Source organism: Pleurodeles waltl, chromosome 9, assembly GCF_031143425.1.
Source record: "Pleurodeles waltl isolate 20211129_DDA chromosome 9, aPleWal1.hap1.20221129, whole genome shotgun sequence".
NCBI lineage: Eukaryota > Metazoa > Chordata > Amphibia > Caudata > Salamandridae > Pleurodeles > Pleurodeles waltl.
The window spans coordinates 708,778,463-708,798,033 of record NC_090448.1 but is presented as its reverse complement, the minus strand read 5'-3'; the positions used below and the strand labels follow the sequence as shown (position 1 = coordinate 708,798,033).

General features: G+C 43.2%; 1 protein-coding gene across 1 annotated transcript in view; it reads right to left on the bottom strand.

Annotated features, from left to right (window-relative positions):
- The window catches only part of TIGD3 (tigger transposable element derived 3), a 106,508-nt gene that overhangs the window by 39,374 nt on the left and 47,563 nt on the right, over nt 1-19,571 (bottom strand). The gene's annotated exons all lie outside the window — the stretch shown is intronic.

The window sequence follows — 19,571 nt, the reverse complement described above, 5'->3', positions numbered from 1 at the left end:
AAAACCCACAGAAATTCACTATGGCCCCCCTCCCCTTTTCTTGATTTTGTAGACCTGAGGGATGGGGTCCCCCAGAGCCGACATCCGCTCAGGGAAGGTGGCTCCATGCCCCCATCCTCCTGGCCCTGGGGGGTGGGGTTTGCAGGACTGAAATCAGACCAGGGAGGTGAACAACATGCCCCCCTCCTTCTTTAGAAATGTGGCTGGGACCAGGGGCCTATACCAGCCCAGGGAGGGGGCCATGTGCCTGCCTCACCCTTTAAAAAGGCTGGCAGGCCCTGGGACATTGGGTCCCCAGGGCCAAAATGGTCCGGTGAGGCCTCTTATTAAAAAAAGGCACATCCACTTAAACCCCAGCTTCCTCTGCAACGATTTCAACCATCTATTCACTACTGTCCAAGCATTAGAAACATCTATCAAACTTTCCTTAGACTCTTTTACTTCTAGATTAGCCTTAATTGAAAAAAAAAAACACTACTAGCTGCCTTTAATTATTGCAAACTTCTGACCAGCACAGTTCTCTGCCAAATTCTAATTCATCAAGCGTTTTCCCTTGCTGCTTCACCTACTTGTTTAATCTCTTTCAGTACACTTATTTCCACCTGCTGTATCTCAGGACTGTGCACCAGTTATCAATCTACCAGTAATCAGGCTCAGCCAACTCCGTATTCCAACATTCAATTAGCTACAGCTAAAGTTACTTTGCTTCAGACTGAAATCCAGTACCACTGAGAAGTTTGGACCTTCCACCAGAAGCTACGCCTTTTGTGGTGATCCTCAGGAATGTACTAACTCTTATTCACCCTGATTCTGAATCCCGGGAGAGCTTGAAAAATCAGTCAATACATTTGGTGGGTAAGAAAATTGGAATGATAAATGCTTTCTTTGAGGACTTAAAAATGGTTGGAAGAGTCAGCTGGATTGTCATAGGAGTCAAAACTCTACCTGGCGACTGCATAATAATGTCTTTTAAATACCCTCTTTTAGTACATTTTATCTTGAACAGAATCAGAGCTAATTCCTCATCCTTATCACAAAAGTGATTGCCCTCCCTTTTTACTGCCACCCGATTTTGGAGGTGGGGCTTCTCACTACCCTGGGGCCCGAACACATAAATCCTGAATCAACATCCCCAAACTACTGAACAAAATCACTTTTCTTTGTTGTCTGAGCTGGATGGTTCTGATTGACTTTCATCAGGGCCTGAGAGGACCTCCCAACATGTTATCCATCTGTCTTTGAGCCTGAGTCTCCAGTCCCATACCTTGAGGCCACACTGACAAGGGTGATCAATCATACCCCTCCAGTTTCCAATTCTATGAGCACAGTTACTGAGCTGTCCCATTTCTATAACTTTCTTTTATGGAATGTGGTGGGGATGTTGTGGGACTGCACTCTAAGATACTCCCCTCTTACTGGATGGGCTTTGTTTCAAAGTTTTGGCTTCTTTAGTTCCAAAAGCAGTGGGGCATGGATCCTACAAATATTAATGGATATAAGACTTTTCATCAACCCGCAGTGCCATCTCATGTTGGCAAACCAAAGGGTGGATTGTCCGCCTATGTTTCTAACCAGTTGCCTTATCCTACGCATAGAGCTAAAATCATCTTCACCTTATTACTTAATTATTGTTCGTGTTCTTTCTTTCATTATGAACCTTATTGATGTTTATAACAATGTCTCCCACCTTGAGAACAACATGGTTCTTTCCCCGCTCAAACAGGAATTGGATAAAATGTGCTGCTGTGAAGGGAAGTACACTTTCTTATTGTGGGGTGGTGACTACAATATTCATCTATGTTCTTTTCCAGCCAAAATGAATTATGGTACGGTGGATTCAAATAATGATGATCAAGTTCACCTTCCACCCAGTGATTATGGGCTGAAACTGAACAATTTAATGTTAAAATTTAACCTTGCTTTTTTACTGAACTGGGTCCCCCCTCCATTCCCTTTAATCATACCTTTTTTGGGGAGGGCATAATTCTGTTATTGATTATATTCTATGTTCTGTTTATTGTCAGTATGTTTTAGGTGATTTCATGACTCACTATTCGTATGAGCGATCATTTTCTTCAGAGTATTTCGGTCAGACTAGAGTACAGCCATAGAAATATCCATGTTAAACACATCATGATAATTCCGCCTTAACAACCTGCAATGGTACCTCCCTGAGTTGGTCTCTGGTGAACTCGGGAAATTTCCTTCATAAACAGCTGCCCACAGGGATGCTTTTGATACATGTTTGGATATTTAATTCAGTGATATTGACACCAAGGCTGCATTTCCCTCGATCTCCGGTGGGATTGAAGCTGCTTTAACTAGAACAAAGCTCTTTAAATCTTTAAAGCCCTCGTGGTTTGACATAACTGCTTTAAAGCCCACAATCAACTCTTGTTAGCCCTTCCTAAGCTGCCCCGTTGCCCCTTGGAGGTGAGAAGGTGCAGATCACATTATAATTTAGCACTAAAAAACAATAAAAAGGAAAAATCTTGCATGGGAATAATTGATTGAGCTAGTGCGTCTAAAGCCACATCTGATTTCTAGCAAGTCATCAACGGACGACTGCGCCCCTAGTTTGAAGGCAGCTATTAATGAGTCTGAGTGGATTGCCCACTTCTCAAAGATTTATTTTAACCCAAGCAAGTTGTTCATAGGACCTGACAACTCTTACACTGAAATTATGACCTCTGAATTCAGTAATTTGAGCTTCTCCTTAGATGAAATCAACAGGGCAATAGCAGGTAGCAAGGATGGCAAAGCACAAGGCCAGGATAGCATCCTCAATGATTTGTTCAAGGCCATCAACTCCTTGTAGGATCCTATTTTAACCAGGGTATTATGGGCATGTTGTTGTTTTGGTATCTTTCAAGCCTGGTTGGTGGCTATAATCGAACCAATTTTTAAGAAAGGTGATTATGTTGATCCCACCTGTTACCGCTGTTTTTCACTTCCTGATTGCCTGGTATAAGTGACAGGGAGAGTCCTGCAGAACTGTTTGTAAGAGTGGGCTGAGATCAATAACATATTCTCCAACCTTCAGTACAGCTTCTGAAAAGGCTTGGGGACTATCAAGCAGAGGTTTAATCTTAACTTGTTTATGAAGAAGGGCCACTTATTCTTACCCTTCGTTGACTTGTCAAGCGCCATTGAGAGAGCTATTCAGAGCAAATTATGGGCTATCTTCTCAGAGATGGGATGGACCCACCGATTATAGCCTTTCTTAGAGATATATACTCCAGTGACAAGGCCAGAGCACTCTTCGGCCCCAGGGGAGAATGCACTAGCACTTTTGATCTTTGGCAATGGGTCAGACAGGACTGCGCCCTTGCTCTTTTTTTTATTTACCCTGTAGATTAACAGGTTAGAGACTGCATTCAGCAGACCCTGCAGCAATCCCCCACCAGATCAGTTACAGACCCATACCTTGTCTGCTCTATGCCGACGACCCTGTGCTTATGTCTCGCACTCCATGGGAGCTGCAGCATTGCTGTCACAGACATGGAGCTGTTAAACATGCAGCTCTCTGTATGTGAGAGCAATAGTTTTCTCTCTTTCCTTGCCTGTATCTCTGCAGGCAGGGAAGCAGAGGAAACCTCAGCTCCCAGCAATCAAGAGCAGTTTGATAGCTCTCGCTTGCTGAAACCAGAGTGTTTGCTGTGACTTGATGGGAGCTGTCAAAGCTCCCGCCAAGTAACAGCAAACAGCTATGTCCCTGGGTGGACGTACCAGGAGCTGACCCTGGGAGATGGCGGTCCCCAGGGCCATGTATGGCACCATGAGGAGGGGCCACACAGCCCCCCTCCAACTTCTGAATTTGCACCGGGGAGGTGGTGGTCCCCGGGGCAGGGGGTCTGCAACTGAACTCTATCTTCTTTTATTTTACCCCTAGGGATGGGGAGGGGGATCCGCAGGATTCCCCCTATTATAATTAAGTCATTTTGTCAGAGGGAGGTGGTGGTACCCGGGGCATAAATAAGTCGAGGAGGGGAGCCCAGTGTGCCCCCCTTATTTTTTACATGTCCCTGGGATCTGGCCCATCCGGGGACTTTATTAAAAGAAGCACGGGAGACCGCTTAAAAAAAAAAAAAAAAAAATGAATCCGCAAATTTCCGATGTCAGCACGAATGTACAGCAAATTTTTTTTTTTAAAAGTGCTTTTTTTGCCCTGGTGGGGGCCCTCTGGAACTCCTGCATCAGAGCTAAGAGATCGGGATTTCCACACACTTCTTTTATTTTCACTTCTTTACTGGGACTCGGCTGAAGCAGAAGCAGAGTCCCAAGATGGCTGCCAAAACTTCCTGGTTGAAGTTTTGGCAGACAATCAGAGCTCTGCAGATCTTTGATCTTATTATTCGTGAAGTTAACGCAGAGGAACCGCAGCCTTAGATATACAAATTTGGTTTTCCTTTAATTTCTCTTAAACCACTGAATAGATTTACACCAAATAACAAAAATGTTTTATATGCGTACTGAAAGCTACCTTTCTGTCAACTTTGGTATAATTCCCTGCAGCGGTTTGGGTTGTAGTCGTGTTAAAAACTCTTATGGTAATTAACATGGGAAATGCAAATTTTTTGACTCCCCTCCTTTTTCTCAGCCCCCGCTTGACCGATCACCCCGAAACTTTGCATGCGCAACAAGAGTCACCGGCACACTTTTTTTTTCAATCAATCAATCAATCAGTAATTTGTTAGGCACGCTATTCACATGGTAGGGTCTCAAGGTGCTTGAGGGGTGCTACTGCTCGAAGAGCCAGGTCTTGAGACATTTCCTGAAGGTCAGGAGGTCCTGGGTCAGACGTAGGTTGACGGGGAGGGAGTTCCAGGTTTAGGCGGCAAGGTGGGAGAAGGATCTGCCGCTGGCTGTGGTACGGTGGACGCGGGGAGGGTGGCGAGGGCGAGGTTGGAGGAGCAGAGCTGGCGTGTCAGGATGTGGAAGTTGAGACACTCGTTGAGGTAGGCGGGTCCGGTGTCATGGAGAGCCTTGTGAGCATGGATAAAGAGTTTGAAGATGATCCTTTTGTTGACGGGGAGACAGTGGAGGTCTCTGAGGTGGGCTGAGATGTGTTCGTGGCGAGGGAGATTGAGGATGAGTTGTGCTGAGGCATTCTGAATGCGTGCGAAGCATGCAGAGGGTGTTGAAACATGAGGATGTGATGGCGTTGACTTGCTGGGTCATAGTGAACGATGAGTCCAGTATGAAGCCGAGGTTGCGTGCGTGGGTGGTGAGCGTTGAGGTGGCTCCTAGGGTGGCCGGCCACCAGGAGTCGTCCCATGCTGATTTGTTGGAGCCGAAGATGATGATCTCGGTCTTCTCTGAGTTCAGTATGAGGCAGCTTGCCTCCATCCAGTTGGCGATGACGTGAAGTCCAGTGTGAAGGGTGGTCTTTGCAGTTGCGGGGTCCTGTGTGAGAGAGAGGATCAGCTGAGTGTCGTCCGCATAGAAGACGATGTTGAGGCCATGGGATCGGACGGTGTTGGCGAGTGGTGCCATGTAAACATTGAAGAGGGTGGGGCTGAGAGAGGATCCCTGGGGGACTCCGCAGATGGTCTTGGTGGCTTTTGAAAGGAACGGGGAAGGCGGACTCTTTAGGATTTGCTGGTGAGGAAGGATGTGAGCCAATCCAGGGCTCTGTGGCGGATTCCTGCATCATGGAGGCGTGTGCAAAGTGTGTGGTGACAGATGGTGTTGAAGGCTGCAGAAAGGTCCAGGAGGATGAGGGCAACGGTTTTACCTTTGTCGAGCCTGCTTCTGATGTCGTCGGTAGCAGCGACGAGAGTGGTCTCGTGGCTGTGGTTCTTGCAGAAGCCGGACTGGGAGATGACGAGTAGGCTGTTGTCCTCCAGGAAGCGAGATCGTTGGCTGTTGACTATCTTCTCGATGAACTTCGCAGGGAAGGGGAGTAGGGAGATGGGCCGGTAGTTATTGAGGTCTTCGGGGTCGGCTTTTGGTATTTTGAGTAGGGCGTTGACTTCGGCGTGTTTCCAGCTCTCCGGGAAGAATCACCAGCACACTTTTTTTTTGGATACATTTGTGAAAATTCATCAAACGGTGCCAAAGAGATATATATATATATATATATATATATATATATATGGGAATATAGTAAGTTAAAGTTAGGACTTTGTTCCCATAGGAAAAGCGTATTTTTTTTGCCAATAACGTTTGCACCATCTAACGAATCTCCAAAACTAGTAAGACAGTCAGTTCAGCTGCTGTGTTCAGAGTTTCAGGGTGATTCTTCATGCGGGCTGAGAAAAAGGGGCTGTCCCAAAACGCTTTTTCCCCATGCAATTTCTATAGGGATTTCTAGACACAACTGCAGCTCGAACTGCTGGACGGAATTACACCAAATTTGGTAGAAAGGAAGCTTTTGGTCTAGAAAGCATCCTTTTTGTTAATTGGTGTAAATCAGATAAGAAGATTTGAGATATTAAAGGAAATAGAAATTTATATATCTGGACACTTGGTGTTCAGATTTACTCTGATTGGCCAATTTAAAGGAGACTAGTCAATCCTGATTGGATGGTGACAACCTGAACAATATGTTTTGGCAGGCAATATAAGACTCAGGTACGTGGTCCCTGTGTCCTGAAAATTAATGTAAAAAATATGTAAGTAAGCAGGATGAGTAAACCCACACCCCAAAGGACGTCTTTATTGTCTGACCACAATATGGGCAACATACTGTACTAGTACTTATAGGACTCTGAGTCATGGTTCCCATTGAAATGCGTGGTAGTAAAAGACAGGTTTTGAGGGTCATGAAAAGGAGAATGTTCAAAGGGTGATAATAGATTTTAGTTACAATATAAATCATTTGCTTATGGTACCATACTAATTTTAGGAATTGTGGTGTGTTCTAAGGTGAATTTACCCTGTGAAAAAGCCTTATGCTTGGATTTCATGAATTATTTTTGGGAGAAAACATTTTTCTCACGATTTTCCCATAGAGGCTATGGAAGGTGCCCCAGAAGCAAACATGAAAGCATATTTTCTGTAAATTCACACTATCTTTCTCAGCCATATGAGAATCAAGTCTGACATTCTCAGTAAAATATCTACTTTCAAAAGGAGCAGCCTGTCAGTTGATTCCCTTGTGTTCTACTGCAGCATCCCAGAGTGTTCTAAAGAACAACTAGCGCAATAACTGTCTTATTTATGACAAATGTGTAGCACACCTGAAACCATCTTGATTGAATTAAACTGGTAGAACTTAAAACATTCAATTTAGAAAGGATGAGGGGGTCCATTTTGTCACAGAAATTATGGTTACTGCTGTAGAAAGAAAATTAGGGCACATGCTAAGTGAGTTCTCAAATACATTCCTCTTCTATTTCATTGAAACATTCTGATATGCAGACTGAAACATGCACTTCCAACACCAGCAGCAGACTGCCAGTTAATCAGCAGCTTTACTACAGCGTTCTAATGAACAACTAGAGTTCTAACATTCCAAATTTGTGCCAAAAGTTTGGTACATCCGAACACCATCTTAATGGAATCGAAGTGAAACACTGAAAGTATTTTCTACATTCACCCCCAGTCACAGATCTGAGTTAAGTCCATCATTTTTTTACTCACCACGCCACTGCAGTTTGGACCCAGCCATATGCAAATCAGTCTTGAGACTGCTGTCCATGGAACCAGTCCAGCCTGAACTGCCAAAAACGATGGACTTAACTCAGTTCTGTCCATCATCTTTTTGTATTGCTTGGCTCTTCAAGGCCAAGCGGCCAACTCCTGCTGCACAAGGCCAGAAGCCATGTGCGACAGGGATTGGTTGCTCTCAGGGATATTGGTTTCAGGTTGCACAAGTGGTTAGGCATCCGCTCAACTCAGAATATGATAAAAAAATGTCAAAAATTTACTGAAAATACACAAAGGTTAAAGTGACATTATAGTTAGGCATGATAAGATTGTAGTCTACTAAAAAAAAAAGACCACTGAAAAAAAACAAAGGTTATTGTGGCATTACAGTTAGGTGTTGAAATGAGATGAGAACTAGTGTTTAAAAAATTAAAAGAACATTAAATTCACCTGGTATGCATTGTTTATGATCTCACATATCACTCAACATGTTAAATGACATCATTGGTGACATCAATGATGGCATTGCAAATGACATCCTTCATGAAATCACTGATGAAATCATCCTGTCAGTGTCATAGTTTCCTATAGGGTTCGTGGACTTGAAGTAATTCAAACGCCACGCCACCACCCAATTTTCTATCACCTATCTATCAATTCTATCACCAAACAAGTGATAATTGACATAACGTTTTACCATAAGCTGGACACATAGGTTATCTGCCAAGTAACCTACATTTGGTAGATATTATTCTCTTTTCACTGGTACTCAGATACCTGTTGAAGCAGATATGCTAAATAGAAATTATTAATGAATGTTTATGTGTTTTGATTAACAAAAAGTTAATTGAGAAATTAATTGTAAAGAAAATAATGTGCACGTTTGAAAATGTGCCCACGGGGAGTGGTAGCCACTTATACAAATTTATACTAAAATTACTAAAAAGGTGTGAAATAATGAAAATGTGTAATAATAATGTAGTAATGTGCCATAATGGGATGTATAACCTATGTTTTGCAATATATCGTAGAAACTAACTTAGCCGAAGTCGTGGCCTATTTGCCAGGCCTCGTGCAGAAGCAGAAATGAATAAACTCATAATGTAGAAGTTACTGGTGCCTGTGAACTGACCATGAACCATGTGCTTAGCTAGAATTTTCTGCAATGTACCGACAGACAGGAGATGATAAAGTCAATTTGATACAATTATATGTAGCGTAGGCTGAATGTACTTTCCCAGGACTTGAACAATGAGAGCACTGACTGAAGAGGAACATGCAACATTTTTGATACCTGAAGAGCCGGATGATGAAGACATCGTACAAAGGACCAATCCATGAACTGAGAAAGACGAAATATTAGAACTCATATATACGTGGAATAAAAAGTAAAGGGTAACGTCATATATGGAGAGCTGATTGACCAATTAGAAATTAGGGGAATGGACTGAAACACTTGAATAAAAAGTAATGACAAGGGGCTAAAACTTCAGATGCGAGGGGAGAATTGATGACGTCAGGAGACGCGGTTTGAGATTCTGTCATTCGGCTCATGCTCTTGAGAGCCTGATGTGTTGCTGATCTATTGATGACCTGAAGACGAAGACTGACTTTGTTGCTGATCCATTCCGTGGATAGGTAGCTATGAAAATGTGACTGACTAACTTTGTGCTTTTTCTTCTAGGTACCAACTGCGCTGTTATAGTTTTTCTTCTAGCTAGATGTTTTCCAAATTCATGTTTCCTAAATTGTTTTCGCATGAAGTCCTACATGCTGATGCTAATCTGAGTTAGGTAGGGTTCCTAAGGGTGACGTTGACAGTAACAAATGATTCACGGACTGATTTTTTAACTCTGTTATTAATGTTGATATATTTATCTTTGTGGACTTATGTTGAAGCTTTTGAGCACGTTATCTCAAGTTCTGATTAGATTGTGTTATTGGTGGTCGCTAATAAACGAATTCTAAGCAGATTGAATAAACTATGAGTTAACCGAATGCATTAGAATTGTAATTAATAGGGAAATAAAAATTGTGAACGCTTTATCAAGTTGTGGTTATTCATGGGATGTTGATTATAATTGTCTATTGACTAATGATTCTCTTAGTGATTATTGATTGATTAGAATGATTACTGATGTCACTGGTCATTCCATGACTGAAGACTAATGGGGTCACCCCTTTTCAAAACTTAAACATCCAAAAAAAGAGTCTGTACTCCATTCACCTTAACAAATCACTTCTTAGAGGCTACACATGTCCTGCACTTTTAAGTAAAGAGGTTGACAAGTTTGCATCTTCCACTGATAGGACACCTTCTGCCAGCCTCTATGGACAACCCTCTACAGTTGTTGAAATAGATTACATACATTCCTCAGATAAACATGATGGAATACAACCTTAGAGCCTTGTTTACAACCATTGTGTGAGTTAAACCATCTGTAAATGTCTGACCCTTACATTCTACATAGTTCGAAAATATGTAGTGCCTCGAAATTCACAGCAAAGTTATGCAAGTAAACATTCATACCTTATAAACATTTTCTATTCACAGAATTAGTCTATAGCACGGTCTAACAATTATTTAGCATGAGCTTGTGCCCAGACATCAACTGGTGGACAATATACTGTGAACAAAAGCTTTGTTTTTTCTCTCACGGTTATTGGTATTAAGCCACAACCTACTGTGAAACATACCTCTACAACACACATCAGGTGCGTTCCAGCCTTTACCTTGTTAAACATGCAGTACTACTTCTACTCCAAACTTTACTGGTTTGTAAATGATGCACAATATTACTTTCAACATGCACAACCACACCTGTCTCTAGGGACTCAGCTATTTCAATTTTGTAAACCCACACATGTGCATTTAGTAACTCAATCCTGTAAAGGACTATAAGTGCTTTACTGACAACTTTAAAATATATATATATATATATATATATATATATATATATATATATATATATATATATATATGTATGTTTGGGCTTATGAAGAAATGTGAATAATAGTATAATGGATTATGCCATTTGAGATGTTGTCAATTATGTCATTTAACATGGCACGAGTTATAAAATATGTGATGTAATAAGCAGTGTATGCGGAGGGCACAAGTTGCAGTTAGTGCACACAAAAGGTGGCAAATAGTTTTATTCACATACAGGAATATACATACAGTGAACATACAGTGAACAAACTTTGTTCATTCACATACAGGCTTCAGTATCTAATCTTAAAAGAGAAAGTCAAAGAGAAAATCTAATCTTAAGAGAGAATTGTTTTTATTCACATACAGGAAGTGGTTAATTTGTAAATAAAAACATGTTGGTGTCCAAAGGTCTCCTCTGAAGCACACGGCTAATGCACTTAAGTGTGCGAGCGCAGAATACTGAGGCAGCATAATCCTAAAGCCATATTGGGCTGATTTAACTCATTTACACCCAATGCCTGCCCCTCTAGCTCACTCTTGCATCTTTCTCCCTTTGTGATGCTTTTTCGTCCTTCTCTTCTTCCGTCTTTCCCATATGTGTCTTTTACTCGCAGCAATTGTCTGAAGCAAAAAAATAAGTGCCGGCCCCCAAAAATAAGTGCTGGCGCCCAACAACGAGCAATCACCTGCTCGAATTAAGCACAGCATACAGGAATATACATTCAGTGAACATACAAATTTCAGACTCTAATCTTAAAAGAGAAAGTTTAGAGATTCACATCTATAAAAACACAGGCTCCAGTTCTAGTGACATATCCCTCCTGTGAATCCAGAGACAACTCAAGTTCTTTATTGTATAAGTCTAATATTTGAAAAGATAACATTTATTTAAAAAAAAAATAAGAAACATTTACCCCTAAAGTCTGACATGGAAAACACTTCTCTTGCAAAGGATTTTCAATGTGCAGTTTCTCCAATGGGGTACACCCAGTCCAATAGACACCACTTCTCCTGTGCCAAAAAAGCTAGCTGTTGTGCATTCAATTTTCGTAGATGGGGCATACAATCTTTGTGCATAAATGTTTTTTTTTGCTATTGAGAAATATTTCTCCTGGCTTTTATAAGCCACTGTGAAATGTTTATTATTTCTTTAAGTACCCTTTATAAAAGCAAATAAATCCTATGACTTTGTAGCCTACATGCTTGGGAGTTGTGCTGTAAAACGCACCCTTGTTTCGACAATGTTACAAAGAGTTCTTGGAGGGAGAAATCCTTTCTACCCAACCAGCCCTCCAGAAGCAATGCAGACTTGCTTGCTATTCTTGTTTGCACGGTGCAATGAGGGGCTTGTATGGACATTTATGCCACAGACGTTCAACATTTCCAGTATTTTTGCCAGAACTCTTCAATTGTGCCCGTTAAGCTCTGGATAATTTACGCCAGTTATAAAAACAAAGTGCTCAAAGCACAGCAGAAACCAGTATATACTCACACTGAAAACTAGATACTATGACTCAACTATGTATCTGTACTGTCAACCGAAGCCTGCCAGCTCAGAGGTTTGTAAAAAGAGTTCAAGACTGAGGAACATGTAGGTTTTAATACTAAAAACCATATGGGGATTATTTCAGAAAACAAACACAAAGTCCTCAGATGATTGGGTCCTTCGGTGTTTGCAAACTAAGTATTGCTACTGAAAATATGAAAAGGCCCAATTTTGCTAATGCATGAATTAGGAGGAAAATGTGCAGAGTAGTACATGATCAGAGAAGAATACAGGCCCAGAATGCTCATGGTGTCCAAATAGAGAGCTCAGAACAGAAAGCATGGGGGCAAGACAAGGACAAGCAGAAACATTTATTCATAATGCAGCTGCAAGTAGAAGGCCATAGAAAGCTTGAGTTATAACTTGATAACACATACACGCAGGGAGGGTGCACATTCCAATCCACATTCACAAGGGAAGGATATACCATGGTGGTTTTAGAAAGGGAACACAATAAGCTTTGATGCTTGAAAGCCAGCAGCTGTGCAAGGGAGGCCAGACAGAAATGTTTCCAAGTGTGGAGTTAGTTGAAGTAGAAAGTACTGATAGGCTTCAGAACGTGAGATAAAAGACATTGTGGTTTATTAAGAAATGTGCTCATGACAGATGTGTAACCTTCGGTTTTCTGTAAATGCGTAATTAGATGCTTTCTCAAGGAGAAATGTGGCTTTATGCTAACGTAGGTAGAGATACAATGTACCAAGCAGGGGCTTAAATCAAAATGCATGACAAGTGATAAGAAGCATTCAAGGTGTCGTGAACATATAAAAAGGGCTGTTTGTACTGACAAAGTTGAGTGCGGTATCATTCTCAGAGCTGTGCTGCCCTCTTGGCCGTTATTCATAAATGCTCATATTATTTGCCAGAGTTGTGTCGTTCTTTTATTCCTGACCCTACAACATCATGCAATCAAACAAGTACCTGCAAGTAGTGGTGAAACCTCACTGGGAAAGTAGGTGGAAAAACCTTAAGGAAGAGCGCTGTCACTAGACACTGGAAGTTACAAAATCATTCACACCCTGCATTTTAGCTGTGCTAGTGCTACAGAAATACCATACATACAGGTACATTTGGCAGGAATTGTCTGTCTTGGAAAGGGGGCTACTATTACAGGGAAAAAGCAAAGTCATAACTTTCTGATATCGTCAAAAGCCTAGGTAAATGTGTGGTTTCCATAGGTCAGTCTGATAGTGACTGAAAAGAATACGCTGTATCCTAGGGGGAAGATCGGACACAACAGCAATAAAACAATGCCAGAAACCATAGGGCAAAGTGTGCATGGAGTGTTCCCCACCACGTGGAAAACATCTGGTCATTCATTAGTTTCAAAGGTACCCTTAACGAAGGTAGTCTCTCCTCAAGTTGGTGAAGACATTATCCAAACATGGGCTTCCTATACGATCAAGACAGACACTGCCCCCAGGTCAAACAGAACGAGTGTTAGGAGTAACTGGAGAGACAAGGAATTTAACACCATTTTGTCCATCCATTCTTGCCAGTGGAGAGGCAGAAACATTTATGAAGATAGTAAGTGAGGCATAGTAGAAAACCGAACAACAAGTGGTCCACTCTAAAACTACCATGTTCTGTTTCTCTTATTTGAGTACTGGGCCTCTCCACATAATAAGAGAAATGTCACCTGCACTGTTGTTGTTTGATCAAACTGTGGCCAGTACTATACCCTCCGATGACATATAGTTTTCATTACTTCACGCCGTCATGAAGATGAGCAGCTCTTAACAGGAAGGATCAGCATCCTCATCAAACTATGACTGCCATTTAAGCTTCATCTGTTACAACCACACGGACACATGGAGCCTGCATCATCAGGAGATCTGAACACTTCCTCAACATATCCTTCTTCATGAACTTCACATGAAATGCTCCAGACACTTCCACAGAACCAGATCTATGCATTGAGCCTTATAATCCTGGTTCTCGTGATATAATCTTTGAGGAAAACTGAGAAGACAATATGACCCCATTTCCTCACCAGAAGGGACTATTCCATTCACTATGTATGGCTCTCCCAGAAAGCCGCAATTGTTTATTTCAGTTTCTAAATGTCACAACTCACTGCTATGACACAGCAAAGGTTGATAAAACTGGTTACCCACTGTTGTGATGTGATAAAGGCCTTCCAGGCCAGGCAGTCATGGCTCTCTGAAAGCCTGTCAGTGCAGCACTGCTAGTCTGCCTTGAATAAAAGCAGAAAGCATTGTTGCAGAAGGGGAAAGGAAAGCAGAGAAGGTGGCTGGATTGGCATGGGATTGGAGGTAAGATTTAAAAAAAAAATGGGACAGGGAGAAGAGGCTGCGTTATGTATGGCTAGCCATTACTCCTCTATCCTTGCATTGCAGTTGAAAGCAGGGAAGATGATTTTGGGGCCATACATAACATAAAATTATAGAAGAGTAATAAGTGAATTAAGGGGATGTTTTTCACCTCAGAGGTCTGAATGACATCATAGACAACTCGGGGTTTGCTCTTGTTGGCTATTTGATGCAACTAAAAACCCATCTATAACTCTATATGATGCTACAAAAATAAAGTACTCTTTGCAATGGTGAGGTTAGCGAGAGCTGGAACCATGGTGGACCTGTCAGTAAACCGGTGACCCTCAGTGTGTTTGAGCAGGGATGAGACTCAGAATACATTTTAGGGGATGTGGTGTAGTGGGTTAACTGTCAACTTTCGATCCAGATGTTACGGGTAAAAATACCGACACTTGACCAAAACTTTGTTTCTAGGTGATGTAGGCAAATTAACTTATCTTCCTGCGCCTCCTGGGCATATGGCCATCTCTAACTTCAATGATGACATCTCACTGAGTTCTATGCCCACAATACCTATTCTGCTTGGAGTAGCAAGACATAGGGGGTCATTACAACCCTGGCGGATGGCGGCGAACTGGCGGTAAGACCGCCAACAGGCTGGCGGTCTTACCTTGGTGTATTATGACCATGGCGGTTACCGCCATGGTCAACAGCCGGTTCTCCATCCCGGCCGCCAGGGCGGAGACGACCGCCGGGCTGGAGACCTGGGTCTCCAGCCCGGCGGCCGTCAGTATACCGCCGGTGGTATTTGGACCCGGCTTACCGCCATTGTTTTCCAGCGGTTTCAACCGCCATGAAATCCATGGCAGTAAGCACTATCAGTGCCAGGGAATTCCTTCCCTGGCACTGATAGGGGTCTCCCCCACCCCCCACCCCCACCCGACTCCCTCCCCTACACCCCCCACCACCCCTGCCACCCCCCAAAAGTGGCAGGGCCCCCCCTCTCCACCCCGACCCCCAACATAACATTACTCACACACACCCGACACGCATGCAGGCACCACCAACACACACACGCACACCCCCGACATACATTCCTACATCCACACACACAATCAGACACGCACACCCACATTCAAACATACACGCACACATCCATACAGACATACCCACTGCCATACACGCACTCATTTCCATACACACAACACCCCCGCAAGCATACATGCACGCACACACCCCCTCTACATACACAAACGCACACCTCCATGCACGCACACAACACACAACACTCCCCCACCCCCTCCCCTAACGGACGATCGACTTACCTGGTCCGTCGATCCTCCGGGAGGGGACGGGAGCCATGGGGGCAGCTCTGCCGACACCACACAGCCAACAGAACACCGACACGGCGAATCACAGGACGTGATTCGCTGGGCGGTGTTCTGTTGGCGTGGCGGTTGAGGTGGAGCAACCTCCACTTCCCCGTCGCCCGCAAGTATGGCTGTTGGCGGCTCTCCGTCAGAATAACGATGGAGAGCAGCCAACAGTCATAATACGCTGAGTGGCAAACCGCCTGCACAGGCGGTCTTCCGCACGGCGGTCCCTCGGCGGTCTTGCAAAAAGACCGCCAAGGTCGTAATGACCCCCATAATCTGTATCTTTCATCATTTGTTATTTAATTTCAAATCTGTGTATTGAGTTTGTGTAAAACAATACAGATGGAAACGGGAGCAGGAGAAACTTTAGACAGAAAAGTCATTTAACAAATAACAAGTAAGATAAGCACAGTTATAATGATTGCGATATAGAGGCAGCAAATGGGGGAGGCACTGAAGTACAATAAGGAGCGGCATGCAACCATCCTTGTAGCGGGAGATAGTTACAGAGATTCAAGATGAAGTCAGTCCACTGAGTAGGCAGAGAGGAGCCACATATCTAATCATTGGAAGGGTGGTGTCCCAAGAGCAGGGAGGGAGAAGGAGGCACGTGTCTCATACATGTACTGAACCTAGAGGAGATCAAGGGGGCCAACGAGCCCAGCAGGATAAAGAAATTGAACAATAAGAAAATATATGTCTCCAGCATTTCCCATAAGAACGCAGTGCACGCCAAAGCTGGGGAAGGAGAGGTTCGAGGGGGAGGGGTAAGGAGGAGCATAAGCCAGGTAGGCAACATAGCTTGCCAAGACCAAGCAGAGGTTCCAACGTTGTTGTCCCTGTTAGTTAATCAAACAGGTGAAGGGCGGGAAGCCTACGTGGTTGAAGCATAAATACTCTATTCAGGACATATAAACAAGGAGGGGTTGCCAGCATCGTACACATTTGTTCTCCGAAAGAGAACGTTTATGGAATAGGTGTTCTATGGCCATAAAGTGCCAAAGCTGTGTAAACCAAGCCGGTTTGGGAGGAGCGGTGGGAGATTTTCATGCTAAGGCAATGAGTTGCTTCATCACCTCTGCCATCCGACAGACTAGGTACCGTTCTGCGAAGGTCATCACTTTAAGTGTCAGAGGGTGTATTCCCGAGATGAGTGTGCCATAATCTGCTGGGATAGGATGCCCATTGTGTTTTTGATGTGTCCCAAGACCTCTTTCCAGAAAACAGTAATAAGAAAGCAGGACCACCATATGTGTTGGAGATCCCCTAATTGCACGCCATAGCACCAGCACATAGACAAGGTTACAGGAAACAGAGTGTGGCTGCACCAGGGTATAGTACCATTGAAGCATAAGATTGTAAGCCATTTCCCTTTCCAGGATGTTTCTGTGATTCTTGGGTATTTCGAACTGCTGTAATACTTGATAAGTCTTAGAAATTAGGCCTTTGGAGCCCTCATAATTCTGGACCAAATATTTGAAAAGTTTGAGAGACCTTGTGGCCCGAGGGTACTGGGGGGGAGTAATGGCCAGTGGCGGAGTTGAAAATATTGGTTACGTGTCATGTCGTATCCGGCACTTCAAACTCCGTCTTACACTGCTCAAAAGGTTTAATAGTTTGCCCCTGGAATAGATCCTGTAGGATCCTGCACTGACCTGTTTCCTAGCAAACGAAGGAGCCTGGAAGGAGTGCAGGTGTAAAGTCTGGATTGCAGGTGACTGGGGTGTGATGAGAGTGAAAGAAGGGCAATGCTCGCTCCTCTATTATCTTGTCTTATATTTCCAAAACTGTCCTGATTGGGGAGGCTATGTAGGCGCTGCAGGGACAGTGGTGTTTCAGGAGCCATCCTAAGTCCATAATGGTCAGCAAGCCACTGCATGCTCCCTGTGAAAAAAGTGTTTTTTGCTCTCTGAGACCGCCCATCTGGAAATAAACCGCAAGTGAGATGCCAAGTAGTAGGCTAACAGGTTCGAACCTGCCAAGCCTCCTCTATACCTTGGCAGCATGAGCAAAGCGTTAGAGATACGCGGACCGTCCCCATTTCCAAATAAAAGAAAGATCACATTGCATGTGTCTAATGTCACATGTTGGGATGGGGTATGGAGCGATTGGGACAGATAAAGCTATCTAGGGAGGATATTCATCTTGACCACATTTATGTGCCCCAACCATGAAATGTGAAGGTCTTTCCAATGCCTAAGATCTTAGAGGACTTTCTAGCAATAGGGAGACTTGTTCTTCTGCAACCACGACTGGAGGGAAGCAGTGATGGTGAGACCAAAATTCTGGATAGAGGGGGCCGGCTATTGAAATGGCCAACTCTTGCAACCAAGGGGATGGTTAGATTGAGAACTTGCGATTTGGTCACGTTTATTTTGTAGCCTGAAACTGCGTTAAGCTCTTGCAGGTGCTGGAGAACTGCAGGGAGTGAGGATTCCAGCTCTATCAAAGTGAGAATCAGATCATCAGCTAAAAGAAGCACTTTATGATTGTGGCCATCAAACGGGATGCCGGTAATAGTCTGAGCCTGACGGACACGGATGGCTAAGGGCCCTATCACTAAGGCAAATAATAGGGGGGAAAGGGGATATCCCTGAAAAGTGCCCTGGTATGACGTGCATCATTTTGGCAGTGAATTACTTGCTACTTACAATTGCAATTTATGTGACCCTTTCTTTTACAATAATGTTAGTGATTACTCATGGGTGAGTCGAAAATTCCTCTATTAATGTGGAAGTAAGGTCCATAATCCAGATGTGTGAAACCTCCCCCACGACCGGTGCTTTATGTGAAATGAAAAAGGTCTCTAAAAAGGGCATAGCCAAATAATCCTATCAAGAAATCCTTTCCAAGAGGGATGAGCTATGTAAATAAGGGTGTGGTTTAACCATGAAAACTAAAATACTGTGCTTCACACAGTGTCCTGGCTCTTCGTTATGGGGGTGCCTCTCTGAGTTTTCTCTTATTGTATCCAGACATATAACACAACAAAGGACAAAAGCCTAAAACAAGCAGATCTATTGTCTTTACCTATGTTTGTTATCAGTATAAATTACATTTCTCTGTCTTCCCATTGAAATTGCCTCTGCTTCAATACAAGTATTTGTGGAAAATACATGTCCTCGATTTGGTTTTTCATTTCTGCCACTCTCCTGTTCTAAAATATTGGCATGTATGATGACCTGTCTTATCGTGGTGTTTGACTTATTACTCATTTCTCTGAGCGTGGGAGGAACCCCTCGTCGGAAGTCTCTACGACACTGAGGTGGTCCGATGGAAAATAAGTTTGCCAATTTCTTTTTAGGTAGGCTAAGGGAAAAAGTGTGCTAATTTATTTTTAGACACTCTAAAATATCTCACATTTTACTGTGATCTTACTGAGAATCAAACGTTGTAATAAATGGTACAATGTGTCATAGGGTCCCCCAGTGCGTGTGCAAGTAATTTTGTCGACTAAAATGAACATGTGCATAGCCTGCCCTACAAGAAAGTTGTCTACTACCCCCACTTTGCACATGCAGAAACACTGCCAGTGCAGCTGGAACAGAGGACATGCATTTCGTCTGTTTAAAAACATGCTTCAAATGACAACAGAGCTAAAGAAATGAATCGCTCGTCTTTCAGTTCTCTTTGGCAAGATATTCTTGTTTTAATGGTGAGTAATAAAGGGGGTGGGTTGCATTTTACTGACTGCAAAAGGCCAATACATGTTGGTGAGTAGAATAAAGGAGAGATGTATATAGGTAGGTTTGTTGGGACGAACAGCAGTGATGAACAAACAGATGACTCTTGGATAATTCTTGACTTTTAGCTGCCCTCAATTTAGCTCTGCACGAAATAAGTTG